Raw genomic sequence first — 17962 nt, forward strand, 5'->3', positions numbered from 1 at the left:
TAAACGCGTTTTCAGCCCCTGATTGTACACTTAAGGTGAAAATGTCAAAATCTTCAAAATGAGCATAAGCACAATGAAATTAATGCTGGAATCATCTTCCGGATGCTAGAATACACTAAATACAGCAAAAATTTTGAGTCTACAACGTTTAGTTTAGGTGTGAGAGCCAAAATGAACTTTTTATTGCTTTAAACGCGTTTTCAGCCCCTGATTGTACACTTAAGGTGAAAATGTCAAAATCTTAAAAATGAGCATAAGCACAATGAAATTAATGCTGGAATCATCTTCAGGATGCTAGAATACACTAAATACAGCAAAAATGTTGAGTCTACAACGTTTTGTTTAGGTGTGAGAGCCAAAATGAACTTTTTATGGCTTTAAATGCGTTTTCAGCCTGATTGTGCACTATAGGTGAAAATGTCAAAATCTTCAAAATGAGCATAAGCACAATGAAATTAATGCTGGAATCATCTTCAGGATGCTAGAATACACTAAATACAGCAAAAATTTTGAGTCTACAACGTTTAGTTTAGGTGTGAGAGTCAAAATGAACTTTTTATTGCTTTAAACGCGTTTTCAGCCCCTGATTGTACACTTAAGGTGAAAATGTCAAAATCTTCAAAATGAGCATAAGCACGATGAAATTAATGCTGGAATCATCTTCAGGATGCTAGAATACACTAAATACAGCAAAAATTTTGAGTCTACAACGTTTAGTTTAGGTGTGAGAGCCAAAATTAACTTTTTATTGCTTTAAACGCGTTTTCAGCCTGATTGTGCACTTTAGGTGAAAATGTCAAAATCCTAAAAATGAGCATAAGCACAATGAAATTAATGCTGGAATCATCTTCAGGATGCTAGAATACACTAAATACAGCAAAAAGTTTGAGTCTACAACGTTTAGTTTAGGTGTGAGAGCCAAAATGAACTTTTTATTGCTTTAAACGCGTTTTCAGCCCCTGATTGTACACTTAAGGTGAAAATGTCAAAATCTTCAAAATGAGCATAAGCACAATGAAATTAATGCTGGAATCATCTTCAGGATGCTAGAATACACTAAATACAGCAAAAATTTTGAGTCTACAACGTTTAGTTTAGGTGTGAGAGCCAAAATGAACTTTTTATGGCTTGAAATGCGTTTTCAGCCTGATTGTGCACTTTAGGTGAAAATGTCAAAATCTTCAAAATGAGCATAAGCACAATGAAATTAATGCTGGAATCATCTTCAGGATGCTAGAATACACTAAATACAGCAAAAAGTTTGAGTCTACAACGTTTAGTTTAGGTGTGAGAGCCAAAATGAACTTTTTATGGCTTTAAATGCGTTTTCAGCCTGATTGTGCACTTTAGGTGAAAATGTCAAAATCTTCAAAATGAGCATAAGCACAATGAAATTAATGCTGGAATCATCTTCAGGATGCTAGAATACACTAAATACAGCAAAAATTTTGAGTCTACAACGTTTAGTTTAGGTGTGAGAGCCAAAATGAACTTTTTATTGCTTTAAACGCGTTTTCAGCCTGATTGTGCACTTTAGGTGAAAATGTCAAAATCTTCAAAATGAGCATAAGCACAATGAAATTAATGCTGGAATCATCTTCAGGATGCTAGAATACACTAAATACAGCAAAAATTTTGAGTCTACAACGTTTAGTTTAGGTGCGAGAGCCAAAATGAACTTTTTATGGCTTTAAATGCGTTTTCAGCCTGATTGTGCACTTTAGATGAAAATGTCAAAATCTTCAAAATGAGCATAAGCACAATGAAATTAATGCTGGAATCATCTTCAGGATGCTAGAATACACTAAATACAGCAAAAATTTTGAGTCTACAACGTTTAGTTTAGGTGTGAGAGCCAAAATGAACTTTTTATTGCTTTAAACGCGTTTTCAGCCCCTGATTGTACACTTAAGGTGAAAATGTCAAAATCTTCAAAATGAGCATAAGCACGATGAAATTAATGCTGGAATCATCTTCAGGATGCTAGAATACACTAAATACAGCAAAAATTTTGAGTCTACAACGTTTAGTTTAGGTATGAGAGCCAAAATGAACTTTTTATTGCTTTAAACGCGTTTTCAGCCTGATTGTGCACTTTAGGTGAAAATGTCAAAATCCAAAAAATGAGCATAAGCACAATGAAATTAATGCTGGGATCATCTTCAGGATGCTAGAATACATTAAATACAGCAAAAAGTTTGATTCTACAACGTTTAGTTTAGGTGTGAGAGCCAAAATGAACTTTTTATTGCTTTAAACGCGTTTTCAGCCCCTGATTGTACACTTAAGGTGAAAATGTCAAAATCTTCAAAATGAGCATAAGCACATTGCAATTAATGCTGGAATCATCTTCAGGATGCTAGAATACACTAAATACAGCAAAAATTTTGAGTCTACAACGTTTAGTTTAGGTGTGAGAGCCAAAATGAACTTTTTATGGCTTTAAATGCGTTTTCAGCCTGATTGTGCACTTTAGGTGAAAATGTCCAAATCTTCAAAATGAGCATAAGCACAATGAAATTAATGCTGGAATCATCTTCAGGATGCTAGAATACACTAAATACAGCAAAAATTTTGAGTCTACAACGTTTAGTTTAGGTGTGAGAGCCAAAATGAACTTTTTATTGCTTTAAACGCGTTTTCAGCCTGATTGTGCACTTTAGGTGAAAATGTCAAAATCTTAAAAATGAGCATAAGCACAATGAAATTAATGCTGGAATCATCTTCAGGATGCTAGAATACACTAAATACAGCAAAAATTTTGAGTCTCCAACGTTTAGTTTAGGTGTGAGAGCCAAAATGAACTTTTTATGGCTTTAAATGCGTTTTCAGCCTGATTGTGCACTTTAGGTGAAAATGTCAAAATCTTCAAAATGAGCATAAGCACAATGAAATTAATGCTGGAATCATCTTCAGGATGCTAGAATACACTAAATACAGCAAAAATTTTGAGTCTACAACGTTTAGTTTAGGTGTGAGAGCCAAAATGAACTTTTTATTGCTTTAAATGCGTTTTCAGCCTGATTGTACACTTTAGGTGAAAATGTGAAAATGAATGCTGGAATCATCTTCAGGATGCTAGAATACACTAAATACAGCAAAAATTTTGAGTCTACAACGTTTAGTTTAGGTGTGAGAGCCAAAATGAACTTTTTATTGCTTTAAACGCGTTTTCAGCCTGATTGTGCACTTTAGGTGAAAATGTCAAAATCTTAAAAATGAGCATAAGCACAATGAAATTAATGCTGGAATCATCTTCAGGATGCTAGAATACACTAAATACAGCAAAAATTTTGAGTCTCCAACGTTTAGTTTAGGTGTGAGAGCCAAAATGAACTTTTTATGGCTTTAAATGCGTTTTCAGCCTGATTGTGCACTTTAGGTGAAAATGTCAAAATCTTCAAAATGAGCATAAGCACAATGAAATTAATGCTGGAATCATCTTGAGGATGCTATAATACACTAAATACAGCAAAAATTTTGAGTCTACAACGTTTAGTTTAGGTGTGAGAGCCAAAATGAACTTTTTATTGCTTTAAACGCCTTTTCAGCCTGATTGTGCACTTTAGGTGAAAATGTCAAAATCTTAAAAATGAGCATAAGCACAATGAAATTAATGCTGGAATCATCTTCAGGATGCTAGAATACACTAAATACAGCAAAAATGTTGAGTCTACAACGTTTTGTTTAGGTGTGATAGCCAAAATGAACTTTTTATTGCTTTAAATGCGTTTTCAGCCTGATTGTGCACTTAAGGTGAAAATGTCAAAATCTTAAAAATGAGCATAATCACAATGAAATTAATGCTTGAATCATCTTCAGGATGCTAGAATACACTAAATACAGCAAAAAATTTGAGTCTACAACGTTTAGTTTAGGTGTGAGAGCCAAAATGAACTTTTTATTGCTTTAAACGCGTTTTCAGCCCCTGATTGTACACTTAAGGTGAAAATGTCAAAATCTTCAAAATGAGCATAAGCACAATGAAATTAATGCTGGAATCATCTTCAGGATGCTAGAATACACTAAATACAGCAAAAATGTTGAGTCTACAACGTTTTGTTTAGGTGTGAGAGCCAAAATGAACTTTTTATGGCTTTAAATGCGTTTTCAGCCTGATTGTGCACTTTAGGTGAAAATGTCAAAATCTTCAAAATGAGCATAAGCACAATGAAATTAATGCTGGAATCATCTTCAGGATGCTAGAATACACTAAATACAGCAAAAATTTTGAGTCTACAACGTTTAGTTTAGGTGTGAGAGCCAAAATGAACTTTTTATTGCTTTAAACGCGTTTTCAGCCCCTGATTGTACACTTAAGGTGAAAATGTCAAAATCTTCAAAATGAGCATAAGCACAATGAAATTAATGCTGGAATCATCTTCAGGATGCTAGAATACACTAAATACAGCAAAAATGTTGAGTCTACAACGTTTTGTTTAGGTGTGAGAGCCAAAATGAACTTTTTATGGCTTTAAATGCGTTTTCAGCCTGATTGTGCACTTTAGGTGAAAATGTCAAAATCTTCAAAATGAGCATAAGCACAATGAAATTAATGCTGGAATCATCTTCAGGATGCTAGAATACACTAAATACAGCAAAAATTTTGAGTCTACAACGTTTAGTTTAGGTGTGAGAGCCAAAATGAACTTTTTATTGCTTTAAACGCGTTTTCAGCCTGATTGTGCACTTTAGGTGAAAATGTCAAAATCTTCAAAATGAGCATAAGCACAATGAAATTAATGCTGGAATCATCTTCAGGATGCTAGAATACACTAAATACAGCAAAAAATTTGAGTCTACAACGTTTAGTTTAGGTGTGAGAGCCAAAATGAACTTTTTATTGCTTTAAACGCGTTTTCAGCCCCTGATTGTACACTTAAGGTGAAAATGTCAAAATCTTCAAAATGAGCATAAGCACAATGAAATTAATGCTGGAATCATCTTCAGGATGCTAGAATACACTAAATACAGCAAAAATTTTGAGTCTACAACGTTTAGTTTAGGTGTGAGAGCCAAAATGAACTTTTTATTGCTTTAAACGCGTTTTCAGCCTGATTGTGCACTTTAGGTGAAAATGTCAAAATCTTAAAAATGAGCATAAGCACAATGAAATTAATGCTGGAATCATCTTCAGGATGCTAGAATACACTAAATACAGCAAAAATTTTGAGTCTACAACGTTTAGTTTAGGTGTGAGAGCCAAAATGAACTTTTTATTGCTTTAAACGCGTTTTCAGCCCCTGATTGTACACTTAAGGTGAAAATGTCAAAATCTTAAAAATGAGCATAAGCACAATGAAATTAATGCTGGAATCATCTTCAGGATGCTAGAATACACTAAATACAGCAAAAATGTTGAGTCTACAACGTTTTGTTTAGGTGTGAGAGCCAAAATGAACTTTTTATGGCTTTAAATGCGTTTTCAGCCTGATTGTGTTCTTTAGATGAAAATGTCAAAATCTTCAAAATGAGCATAAGCACAATGAAATTAATGCTGGAATCATCTTCAGGATGCTAGAATACACTATATACAGCAAAAATTTTGAGTCTACAACGTTTAGTTTAGGTGTGAGAGCCAAAATGAACTTTTTATTGCTTTAAACGCGTTTTCAGCCCCTGATTGTACACTTAAGGTGAAAATGTCAAAATCTTCAAAATGAGCATAAGCACGATGAAATTAATGCTGGAATCATCTTCAGGATGCTAGAATACACTAAATACAGCAAAAATTTTGAGTCTACAACGTTTAGTTTAGGTGTGAGAGCCAAAATGAACTTTTTATTGCTTTAAACGCGTTTTCAGCCTGATTGTGCACTTTAGGTGAAAATGTCAAAATCTTAAAAATGAGCATAAGCACAATGAAATTAATGCTGGAATCATATTCAGGATGCTAAAATACACTAAAGACAGCAAAAATTTTGAGTCTACAACGTTTTGTTTAGGTGTGATAGCCAAAATGAACTTTTTATTGCTTTAAATGCGTTTTCAGCCTGATTGTGCACTTAAGGTGAAAATGTCAAAATCTTAAAAATGAGCATAATCACAATGAAATTAATGCTTGAATCATCTTCAGGATGCTAGAATACACTAAATACAGCAAAAATTTTGAGTCTACAACGTTTAGTTTAGGCGTGAGAGCCAAAATGAACTTTTTATTGCTTTAAACGCGTTTTCAGCCCCTGATTGTACACTTAAGGTGAAAATGTCAAAATCTTCAAAATGAGCATAAGCACAATGAAATTAATGCTGGAATCATCTTCAGGATGCTAGAATACACTAAATACAGCAAAAATTTTGAGTCTACAACGTTTAGTTTAGGTGTGAGAGCCAAAATGAACTTTTTATTGCTTTAAACGCGTTTTCAGCCTGATTGTGCACTTTAGGTGAAAATGTCAAAATCTTAAAAATGAGCATAAGCACAATGAAATTAATGCTGGAATCATATTCAGGATGCTAGAATACACTAAAGACAGCAAAAATTTTGAGTCTACAACGTTTTGTTTAGGTGTGATAGCCAAAATGAACTTTTTATTGCTTTAAATGCGTTTTCAGCCTGATTGTGCACTTAAGGTGAAAATGTCAAAATCTTAAAAATGAGCATAATCACAATGAAATTAATGCTTGAATCATCTTCAGGATGCTAGAATACACTAAATACAGCAAAAATTTTGAGTCTACAACGTTTAGTTTAGGCGTGAGAGCCAAAATGAACTTTTTATTGCTTTAAACGCGTTTTCAGCCCCTGATTGTACACTTAAGGTGAAAATGTCAAAATCTTAAAAATGAGCATAAGCACAATGAAATTAATGCTGGAATCATCTTCAGGATGCTAGAATACACTAAATACAGCAAAAATTTTGAGTCTACAACGTTTAGTTTAGGTGTGAGAGCCAAAATGAACTTTTTATGGCTTTAAATGCGTTTTCAGCCTGATTGTGCACTTTAGGTGAAAATGTCAAAATCTTCAAAATGAGCATAAGCACAATGAAATTAATGCTGGAATCATCTTCAGGATGCTATAATACACTAAATACAGCAAAAATTTTGAGTCTACAACGTTTAGTTTAGGTGTGAGAGCCAAAATGAACTTTTTATTGCTTTAAACGCCTTTTCAGCCTGATTGTGCACTTTAGGTGAAAATGTCAAAATCTTAAAAATGAGCATAAGCACAATGAAATTAATGCTGGAATCATCTTCAGGATGCTAGAATACACTAAATACAGCAAAAATTTTGAGTCTACAACGTTTAGTTTAGGTGTGAGAGCCAAAATGAACTTTTTATTGCTTTAAACGCGTTTTCAGCCTGATTGTGCACTTTAGGTGAAAATGTCAAAATCTTAAAAATGAGCATAAGCACAATGAAATTAATGCTGGAATCATCTTCAGGATGCTAGAATACACTAAATACAGCAAAAATTTTGAGTCTACAACGTTTAGTTTAGGTGTGAGAGCCAAAATGAACTTTTTATTGCTTTAAACGTGTTTTCAGCCCCTGATTGTACACTTTAGGTGAAAATGTCAAAATCTTCAAAATGAGCATAAGCACAATGAAATTAATGCTGGAATCATCTTCAGGATGCTAGAATACACTAAATACAGCAAAAATTTTGAGTCTACAACGTTTACTTTTGGTGTGAGAGCCAAAATGAACTTTTTATTGCTTTAAACGCGTTTTCAGCCCCTGATTGTACACTTAAGGTGAAAATGTCAAAATCTTCAAAATGAGCATAAGCACTATGAAATTAATGCTGGAATCATCTTCAGGATGCTAGAATACACTAAATACAGCAAAAACTTTGAGTCTACAACGTTTAGTTTAGGTTTGTGTGCCAAAATGAACTTTTTATTCCTTTAAATGCATATTCAGCCTAATTGTGCACTTTAGGTGAAAATGTCAAAATCTTAAAAATGAGCATAAGCACAATGAAATTAATGCTGGAATCATCTTCAGGATGCTAGAATACACTAAATACAGCAAAAATTTTGAGTCTACAACGTTTAGTTTAGGTGTGAGAGCCAAAATGAACTTTTTATTGCTTTAAATGCGTTTTCAGCCTGATTGTACACTTAAGGTGAAAATGTCAAAATCTTCAAAATGAGCATAAGCACAATGAAATTAATGCTGGAATCATCTTCAGGATGCTAGAATACACTAAATACAGCAAAAATTTTGAGTCTACAACGTTTAGTTTAGGTGTGAGAGCCAAAATGAACTTTTTATTGCTTTAAACGCGTTTTCAGCCCCTGATTGTACACTTAAGGTGAAAATGTCAAAATCTTCAAAATGAGCATAAGCACAATGAAATTAATGCTGGAATCATCTTCAGGATGCTAGAATACACTAAATACAGCAAAAATTTTGAGTCTACAACGTTTAGTTTAGGTGTGAGAGCCAAAATGAACTTTTTATGGCTTTAAATGCGTTTTCAGCCTGATTGTGCACTTTAGGTGAAAATTTCAAAATCTTCAAAATGAGCATAAGCACAATGAAATTAATGCTGGAATCATTTCCAGGATGCTAGAATACACTAAATACAGCAAAAATTTTGAGTCTACAACGTTTAGTTTAGGTGTGAGAGCAAAAATGAACTTTTTATTGCTTTAAACGCGTTTTCAGCCTGATTGTGCACTTTAGGTGAAAATGTCAAAATCTTTAAAATGAGCATAAGCACGATGAAATTAATGCTGGAATCATCTTCAGGATTCTAGAATACACTGAATACAGCAAAAATTTTGAGTCTACAACGTTTAGTTTAGGTGTGAGAGCCAAAATGAACTTTTTATTGCTTTAAACGCGTTTTCAGCCCCTGATTGTACACTTAAGGTAAAAATGTCAAAATCTTCAAAATGAGCATAAGCATAATGAAATTAATGCTGGAATCATCTTCAGGATGCTAGAATACACTAAATACAGCAAAAATGTTGAGTCTACAACGTTTTGTTTAGTTGTGATAGCCAAAATGAACTTTTTATTGCTTTAAATGCGTTTTCAGCCTGATTGTGCACTTTAGGTGAAAATGTCAAAATCTTAAAAATGAGCATAAGCACAATGAAATTAATGCTGGAATCATCTTCAGGATGCTAGAATACACTAAATACAGCAAACATTTTGAGTCTCCAACGTTTAGTTTAGGTGTGAGAGCCAAAATGAACTTTTTATGGCTTTAAATGCGTTTTCAGCCTGATTGTGCACTTTAGGTGAAAATGTCAAAATCTTCAAAATGAGCATAAGCACAATGAAATTAATGCTGGAATCATCTTCAGGATGCTAGAATACACTAAATACAGCAAAAATTTTGAGTCTACAACGTTTAGTTTAGGTGTGAGAGCTAAAATGAACTTTTTATTGCTTTAAACGTGTTTTCAGCCCCTGATTGTACACTTTAGGTGAAAATGTCAAAATCTTCAAAATGAGCATAAGCACAATGAAATTAATGCTGGAATCATCTTCAGGATGCTAGAATACACTAAATACAGCAAAAATTTTGAGTCTACAACGTTTAGTTTTGGTGTGAGAACCAAAATGAACTTTTTATTGCTTTAAACGCGTTTTCAGCCCCTGATTGTACACTTAAGGTGAAAATGTCAAAATCTTCAAAATGAGCATAAGCACAATGAAATTAATGCTGGAATCATTTTCAGGATGCTAGAATACACTAAATACAGCAAAAATTTTGAGTCTACAACGTTTAGTTTAGGTTTGTGTGCCAAAATGAACTTTTTATTCCTTTAAATGCGTTTTCAGCCTAATTGTGCACTTTAGGTGAAAATGTCAAAATCTTAAAAATGAGCATAAGCACAATGAAATTAATGCTGGAATCATCTTCAGGATGCTAGAATACACTAAATACAGCAAAAATTTTGAGTCTACAACGTTTAGTTTAGGTGTGAGAGCCAAAATGAACTTTTTATTGCTTTAAATGCGTTTTCAGCCTGATTGTACACTTTAGGTGAAAATGTCAAAATCTTCAAAATGAGCATAAGCACAATGAAATTAATGCTGGAATCATCTTCAGGATGCTAGAATACACTAAATACAGCAAAAATTTTGAGTCTACAACGTTTAGTTTAGGTGTGAGAGCCAAAATGAACTTTTTATTGCTTTAAACGCGTTTTCAGCCCCTGATTGTACACTTAAGGTGAAAATGTCAAAATCTTCAAAATGAGCATAAGCACAATGAAATTAATGCTGGAATCATCTTCCGGATGCTAGAATACACTAAATACAGCAAAAATTTTGAGTCTACAACGTTTAGTTTAGGTGTGAGAGCCAAAATGAACTTTTTATTGCTTTAAACGCGTTTTCAGCCCCTGATTGTACACTTAAGGTGAAAATGTCAAAATCTTAAAAATGAGCATAAGCACAATGAAATTAATGCTGGAATCATCTTCAGGATGCTAGAATACACTAAATACAGCAAAAATGTTGAGTCTACAACGTTTTGTTTAGGTGTGAGAGCCAAAATGAACTTTTTATGGCTTTAAATGCGTTTTCAGCCTGATTGTGCACTATAGGTGAAAATGTCAAAATCTTCAAAATGAGCATAAGCACAATGAAATTAATGCTGGAATCATCTTCAGGATGCTAGAATACACTAAATACAGCAAAAATTTTGAGTCTACAACGTTTAGTTTAGGTGTGAGAGTCAAAATGAACTTTTTATTGCTTTAAACGCGTTTTCAGCCCCTGATTGTACACTTAAGGTGAAAATGTCAAAATCTTCAAAATGAGCATAAGCACGATGAAATTAATGCTGGAATCATCTTCAGGATGCTAGAATACACTAAATACAGCAAAAATTTTGAGTCTACAACGTTTAGTTTAGGTGTGAGAGCCAAAATGAACTTTTTATTGCTTTAAACGCGTTTTCAGCCTGATTGTGCACTTTAGGTGAAAATGTCAAAATCCTAAAAATGAGCATAAGCACAATGAAATTAATGCTGGAATCATCTTCAGGATGCTAGAATACACTAAATACAGCAAAAAGTTTGAGTCTACAACGTTTAGTTTAGGTGTGAGAGCCAAAATGAACTTTTTATTGCTTTAAACGCGTTTTCAGCCCCTGATTGTACACTTAAGGTGAAAATGTCAAAATCTTCAAAATGAGCATAAGCACAATGAAATTAATGCTGGAATCATCTTCAGGATGCTAGAATACACTAAATACAGCAAAAATTTTGAGTCTACAACGTTTAGTTTAGGTGTGAGAGCCAAAATGAACTTTTTATGGCTTTAAATGCGTTTTCAGCCTGATTGTGCACTTTAGGTGAAAATGTCAAAATCTTCAAAATGAGCATAAGCACAATGAAATTAATGCTGGAATCATCTTCAGGATGCTAGAATACACTAAATACAGCAAAAAGTTTGAGTCTACAACGTTTAGTTTAGGTGTGAGAGCCAAAATGAACTTTTTATGGCTTTAAATGCGTTTTCAGCCTGATTGTGCACTTTAGGTGAAAATGTCAAAATCTTCAAAATGAGCATAAGCACAATGAAATTAATGCTGGAATCATCTTCAGGATGCTAGAATACACTAAATACAGCAAAAATTTTGAGTCTACAACGTTTAGTTTAGGTGTGAGAGCCAAAATGAACTTTTTATTGCTTTAAACGCGTTTTCAGCCTGATTGTGCACTTTAGGTGAAAATGTCAAAATCTTCAAAATGAGCATAAGCACAATGAAATTAATGCTGGAATCATCTTCAGGATGCTAGAATACACTAAATACAGCAAAAATTTTGAGTCTACAACGTTTAGTTTAGGTGCGAGAGCCAAAATGAACTTTTTATGGCTTTAAATGCGTTTTCAGCCTGATTGTGCACTTTAGGTGAAAATGTCAAAATCTTCAAAATGAGCATAAGCACAATGAAATTAATGCTGGAATCATCTTCAGGATGCTAGAATACACTAAATACAGCAAAAATTTTGAGTCTACAACGTTTAGTTTAGGTGTGAGAGCCAAAATGAACTTTTTATTGCTTTAAACGCGTTTTCAGCCCCTGATTGTACACTAAAGGTGAAAATGTCAAAATCTTCAAAATGAGCATAAGCACGATGAAATTAATGCTGGAATCATCTTCAGGATGCTAGAATACACTAAATACAGCAAAAATTTTGAGTCTACAACGTTTAGTTTAGGTATGAGAGCCAAAATGAACTTTTTATTGCTTTAAACGCGTTTTCAGCCTGATTGTGCACTTTAGGTGAAAATGTCAAAATCCAAAAAATGAGCATAAGCACAATGAAATTAATGCTGGGATCATCTTCAGGATGCTAGAATACATTAAATACAGCAAAAAGTTTGAGTCTACAACGTTTAGTTTAGGTGTGAGAGCCAAAATGAACTTTTTATTGCTTTAAACGCGTTTTCAGCCCCTGATTGTACACTTAAGGTGAAAATGTCAAAATCTTCAAAATGAGCATAAGCACATTGCAATTAATGCTGGAATCATCTTCAGGATGCTAGAATACACTAAATACAGCAAAAATTTTGAGTCTACAACGTTTAGTTTAGGTGTGAGAGCCAAAATGAACTTTTTATGGCTTTAAATGCGTTTTCAGCCTGATTGTGCACTTTAGGTGAAAATGTCCAAATCTTCAAAATGAGCATAAGCACAATGAAATTAATGCTGGAATCATCTTCAGGATGCTAGAATACACTAAATACAGCAAAAATTTTGAGTCTACAACGTTTAGTTTAGGTGTGAGAGCCAAAATGAACTTTTTATTGCTTTAAACGCGTTTTCAGCCTGATTGTGCACTTTAGGTGAAAATGTCAAAATCTTAAAAATGAGCATAAGCACAATGAAATTAATGCTGGAATCATCTTCAGGATGCTAGAATACACTAAATACAGCAAAAATTTTGAGTCTCCAACGTTTAGTTTAGGTGTGAGAGCCAAAATGAACTTTTTATGGCTTTAAATGCGTTTTCAGCCTGATTGTGCACTTTAGGTGAAAATGTCAAAATCTTCAAAATGAGCATAAGCACAATGAAATTAATGCTGGAATCATCTTCAGGATGCTAGAATACACTAAATACAGCAAAAATTTTGAGTCTACAACGTTTAGTTTAGGTGTGAGAGCCAAAATGAACTTTTTATTGCTTTAAATGCGTTTTCAGCCTGATTGTACACTTTAGGTGAAAATGTGAAAATGAATGCTGGAATCATCTTCAGGATCTTAGAATACACTAAATACAGCAAAAATTTTGAGTCTACAACGTTTAGTTTAGGTGTGAGAGCCAAAATGAACTTTTTATTGCTTTAAACGCGTTTTCAGCCTGATTGTGCACTTTAGGTGAAAATGTCAAAATCTTAAAAATGAGCATAAGCACAATGAAATTAATGCTGGAATCATCTTCAGGATGCTAGAATACACTAAATACAGCAAAAATTTTGAGTCTCCAACGTTTAGTTTAGGTGTGAGAGCCAAAATGAACTTTTTATGGCTTTAAATGCGTTTTCAGCCTGATTGTGCACTTTAGGTGAAAATGTCAAAATCTTCAAAATGAGCATAAGCACAATGAAATTAATGCTGGAATCATCTTGAGGATGCTATAATACACTAAATACAGCAAAAATTTTGAGTCTACAACGTTTAGTTTAGGTGTGAGAGCCAAAATGAACTTTTTATTGCTTTAAACGCCTTTTCAGCCTGATTGTGCACTTTAGGTGAAAATGTCAAAATCTTAAAAATGAGCATAAGCACAATGAAATTAATGCTGGAATCATCTTCAGGATGCTAGAATACACTAAATACAGCAAAAATGTTGAGTCTACAACGTTTTGTTTAGGTGTGATAGCCAAAATGAACTTTTTATTGCTTTAAATGCGTTTTCAGCCTGATTGTGCACTTAAGGTGAAAATGTCAAAATCTTAAAAATGAGCATAATCACAATGAAATTAATGCTTGAATCATCTTCAGGATGCTAGAATACACTAAATACAGCAAAAAATTTGAGTCTACAACGTTTAGTTTAGGTGTGAGAGCCAAAATGAACTTTTTATTGCTTTAAACGCGTTTTCAGCCCCTGATTGTACACTTAAGGTGAAAATGTCAAAATCTTCAAAATGAGCATAAGCACAATGAAATTAATGCTGGAATCATCTTCAGGATGCTAGAATACACTAAATACAGCAAAAATGTTGAGTCTACAACGTTTTGTTTAGGTGTGAGAGCCAAAATGAACTTTTTATGGCTTTAAATGCGTTTTCAGCCTGATTGTGCACTTTAGGTGAAAATGTCAAAATCTTCAAAATGAGCATAAGCACAATGAAATTAATGCTGGAATCATCTTCAGGATGCTAGAATACACTAAATACAGCAAAAATTTTGAGTCTACAACGTTTAGTTTAGGTGTGAGAGCCAAAATGAACTTTTTATTGCTTTAAACGCGTTTTCAGCCCCTGATTGTACACTTAAGGTGAAAATGTCAAAATCTTCAAAATGAGCATAAGCACGATGAAATTAATGCTGGAATCATCTTCAGGATGCTAGAATACACTAAATACAGCAAAAATTTTGAGTCTACAACGTTTAGTTTAGGTGTGAGAGCCAAAATGAACTTTTTATTGCTTTAAACGCGTTTTCAGCCTGAATGTGCACTTTAGGTGAAAATGTCAAAATCCTAAAAATGAGCATAAGCACAATGAAATTAATGCTGGAATCATCTTCAGGATGCTAGAATACACTAAATACAGCAAAAAGTTTGAGTCTACAACGTTTAGTTTAGGTGTGAGAGCCAAAATGAACTTTTTATTGCTTTAAACGCGTTTTCAGCCTGATTGTGCACTTTAGGTGAAAATGTCAAAATCTTAAAAATGAGCATAAGCACAATGAAATTAATGCTGGAATCATCTTCAGGATGCTAGAATACACTAAATACAGCAAAAATTTTGAGTCTACAACGTTTAGTTTAGGTGTGAGAGCCAAAATGAACTTTTTATTGCTTTAAACGCGTTTTCAGCCCCTGTTTGTACACTTAAGGTGAAAATGTCAAAATCTTCAAAATGAGCATAAGCACATTGCAATTAATGCTGGAATCATCTTCAGGATGCTAGAATACACTAAATACAGCAAAAATTTTGAGTCTACAACGTTTAGTTTAGGTGTGAGAGCCAAAATGAACTTTTTATGGCTTTAAATGCGTTTTCAGCCTGATTGTGCACTTTAGGTGAAAATGTCAAAATCTTCAAAATGAGCATAAGCACAATGAAATTAATGCTGGAATCATCTTCAGGATGCTAGAATACACTAAATACAGCAAAAATTTTGAGTCTACAACGTTTAGTTTAGGTGTGAGAGCCAAAATGAACTTTTTATTGCTTTAAACGCGTTTTCAGCCTGATTGTGCACTTTAGGTGAAAATGTCAAAATCTTAAAAATGAGCATAAGCACAATGAAATTAATGCTGGAATCATCTTCAGGATGCTAGAATACACTAAATACAGCAAAAATTTTGAGTCTACAACGTTTAGTTTAGGTGTGAGAGCCAAAATGAACTTTTTATTGCTTTAAACGTGTTTTCAGCCCCTGATTGTACACTTTAGGTGAAAATGTCAAAATCTTCAAAATGAGCATAAGCACAATGAAATTAATGCTGGAATCATCTTCAGGATGCTAGAATACACTAAATACAGCAAAAATTTTGAGTCTACAACGTTTACTTTTGGTGTGAGAGCCAAAATGAACTTTTTATTGCTTTAAACGCGTTTTCAGCCCCTGATTGTACACTTAAGGTGAAAATGTCAAAATCTTCAAAATGAGCATAAGCACAATGAAATTAATGCTGGAATCATCTTCAGGATGCTAGAATACACTAAATACAGCAAAAACTTTGAGTCTACAACGTTTAGTTTAGGTTTGTGTGCCAAAATGAACTTTTTATTCCTTTAAATGCATTTTCAGCCTAATTGTGCACTTTAGGTGAAAATGTCAAAATCTTCAAAATGAGCATAAGCACAATGAAATTAATGCTGGAATCATCTTCAGGATGCTAGAATACACTAAATACAGCAAAAATTTTGAGTCTACAACGTTTAGTTTAGGTGTGAGAGCCAAAATGAACTTTTTATTGCTTTAAATGCGTTTTCAGCCTGATTGTACACTTTAGGTGAAAATGTCAAAATCTTCAAAATGAGCATAAGCACAATGAAATTAATGCTGGAATCATCTTCAGGATGCTAGAATACACTAAATACAGCAAAAATTTTGAGTCTACAACGTTTAGTTTAGGTGTGAGAGCCAAAATGAACTTTTTATTGCTTTAAACGCGTTTTCAGCCCCTGATTGTACACTTAAGGTGAAAATGTCAAAATCTTCAAAATGAGCATAAGCACAATGAAATTAATGCTGGAATCATCTTCAGGATGCTAGAATACACTAAATACAGCAAAAATTTTGAGTCTACAACGTTTAGTTTAGGTGTGAGAGCCAAAATGAACTTTTTATGGCTTTAAATGCGTTTTCAGCCTGATTGTGCACTTTAGGTGAAAATGTCAAAATCTTAAAAATGAGCATAATCACAATGAAATTAATGCTGGAATCATCTTCAGGATGCTAGAATACACTAAATACAGCAAACATTTTGAGTCTCCAACGTTTAGTTTAGGTGTGAGAGCCAAAATGAACTTTTTATGGCTTTAAATGCGTTTTCAGCCTGATTGTGCACTTTAGGTGAAAATGTCAAAATCTTCAAAATGAGCATAAGCACAATGAAATTAATGCTGGAATCATCTTCAGGATGCTAGAATACACTAAATACAGCAAAAATTTTGAGTCTACAACGTTTAGTTTAGGTGTGAGAGCTAAAATGAACTTTTTATTGCTTTAAACGTGTTTTCAGCCCCTGATTGTACACTTTAGGTGAAAATGTCAAAATCTTCAAAATGAGCATAAGCACATTGAAATTAATGCTGGAATCATCTTCAGGATGCTAGAATACACTAAATACAGCAAAAATTTTGAGTCTACAACGTTTAGTTTTGGTGTGAGAACCAAAATGAACTTTTTATTGCTTTAAACGCGTTTTCAGCCCCTGATTGTACACTTAAGGTGAAAATGTCAAAATCTTCAATATGAGCATAAGCACAATGAAATTAATGCTGGAATCATCTTGAGGATGCTAGAATACACTAAATACAGCAAAAATTTTGAGTCTACAATGTTTAGTTTAGGTGTGAGAGCCAAAATGAACTTTTTATTGCTTTAAACGCGTTTTCAGCCCCTGATTGTGCACTTTAGGTGAAAATGTCAAAATCTTCAAAATGAGCATAAGCACAATGAAATTAATGCTGGAATCATCTTCAGGATGCTAGAATACACTAAATACAGCAAAAATTTTGAGTCTACAACGTTTAGTTTAGGTGTGAGAGCCAAAATGAACTTTTTATTGCTCTAAACTCGTTTTCAGCCTGATTGTGCACTTTAGGTGAAAATGTCAAAATCTTAAAAATGAGCATAAGCACAATGAAATTAATGCTGGAATCATCTTGAGGATGCTAGAATACACTAAATACAGCAAAAATTTTGAGTCTAAAACGTTTAGTTTAGGTGTGAGGGCCAAAATGAACTTTTTATTACTTTAAACGCGTTTTCAGCCCCTGATTGTGCACTTTAGGTGAAAATGTCAAAATCTTCAAAATGAGCATAAGCACAATGAAATTAATGCTGGAATCATCTTCAGGATGCTAGAATACACTAAATACAGCAAAAATTTTGAGTCTACAACGTTTAGTTTAGGTGTGAGAGCCAAAATGAACTTTTTATTGCTCTAAACTCGTTTTCAGCCTGATTGTGCACTTTAGGTGAAAATGTCAAAATCTTAAAAATGAGCATAAGCACAATGAAATTAATGCTGGAATCATCTTCAGGATGCTAGAATACACTAAATACAGCAAAAATTTTGAGTCTACAACGTTTAGTTTAGGTGTGAGAGCCAAAATGAACTTTTTATTGC

Source organism: Vanacampus margaritifer, chromosome 7 (assembly GCF_051991255.1).
Source record: "Vanacampus margaritifer isolate UIUO_Vmar chromosome 7, RoL_Vmar_1.0, whole genome shotgun sequence".
Taxonomy (NCBI): Eukaryota; Metazoa; Chordata; class Actinopteri; order Syngnathiformes; family Syngnathidae; genus Vanacampus; species Vanacampus margaritifer.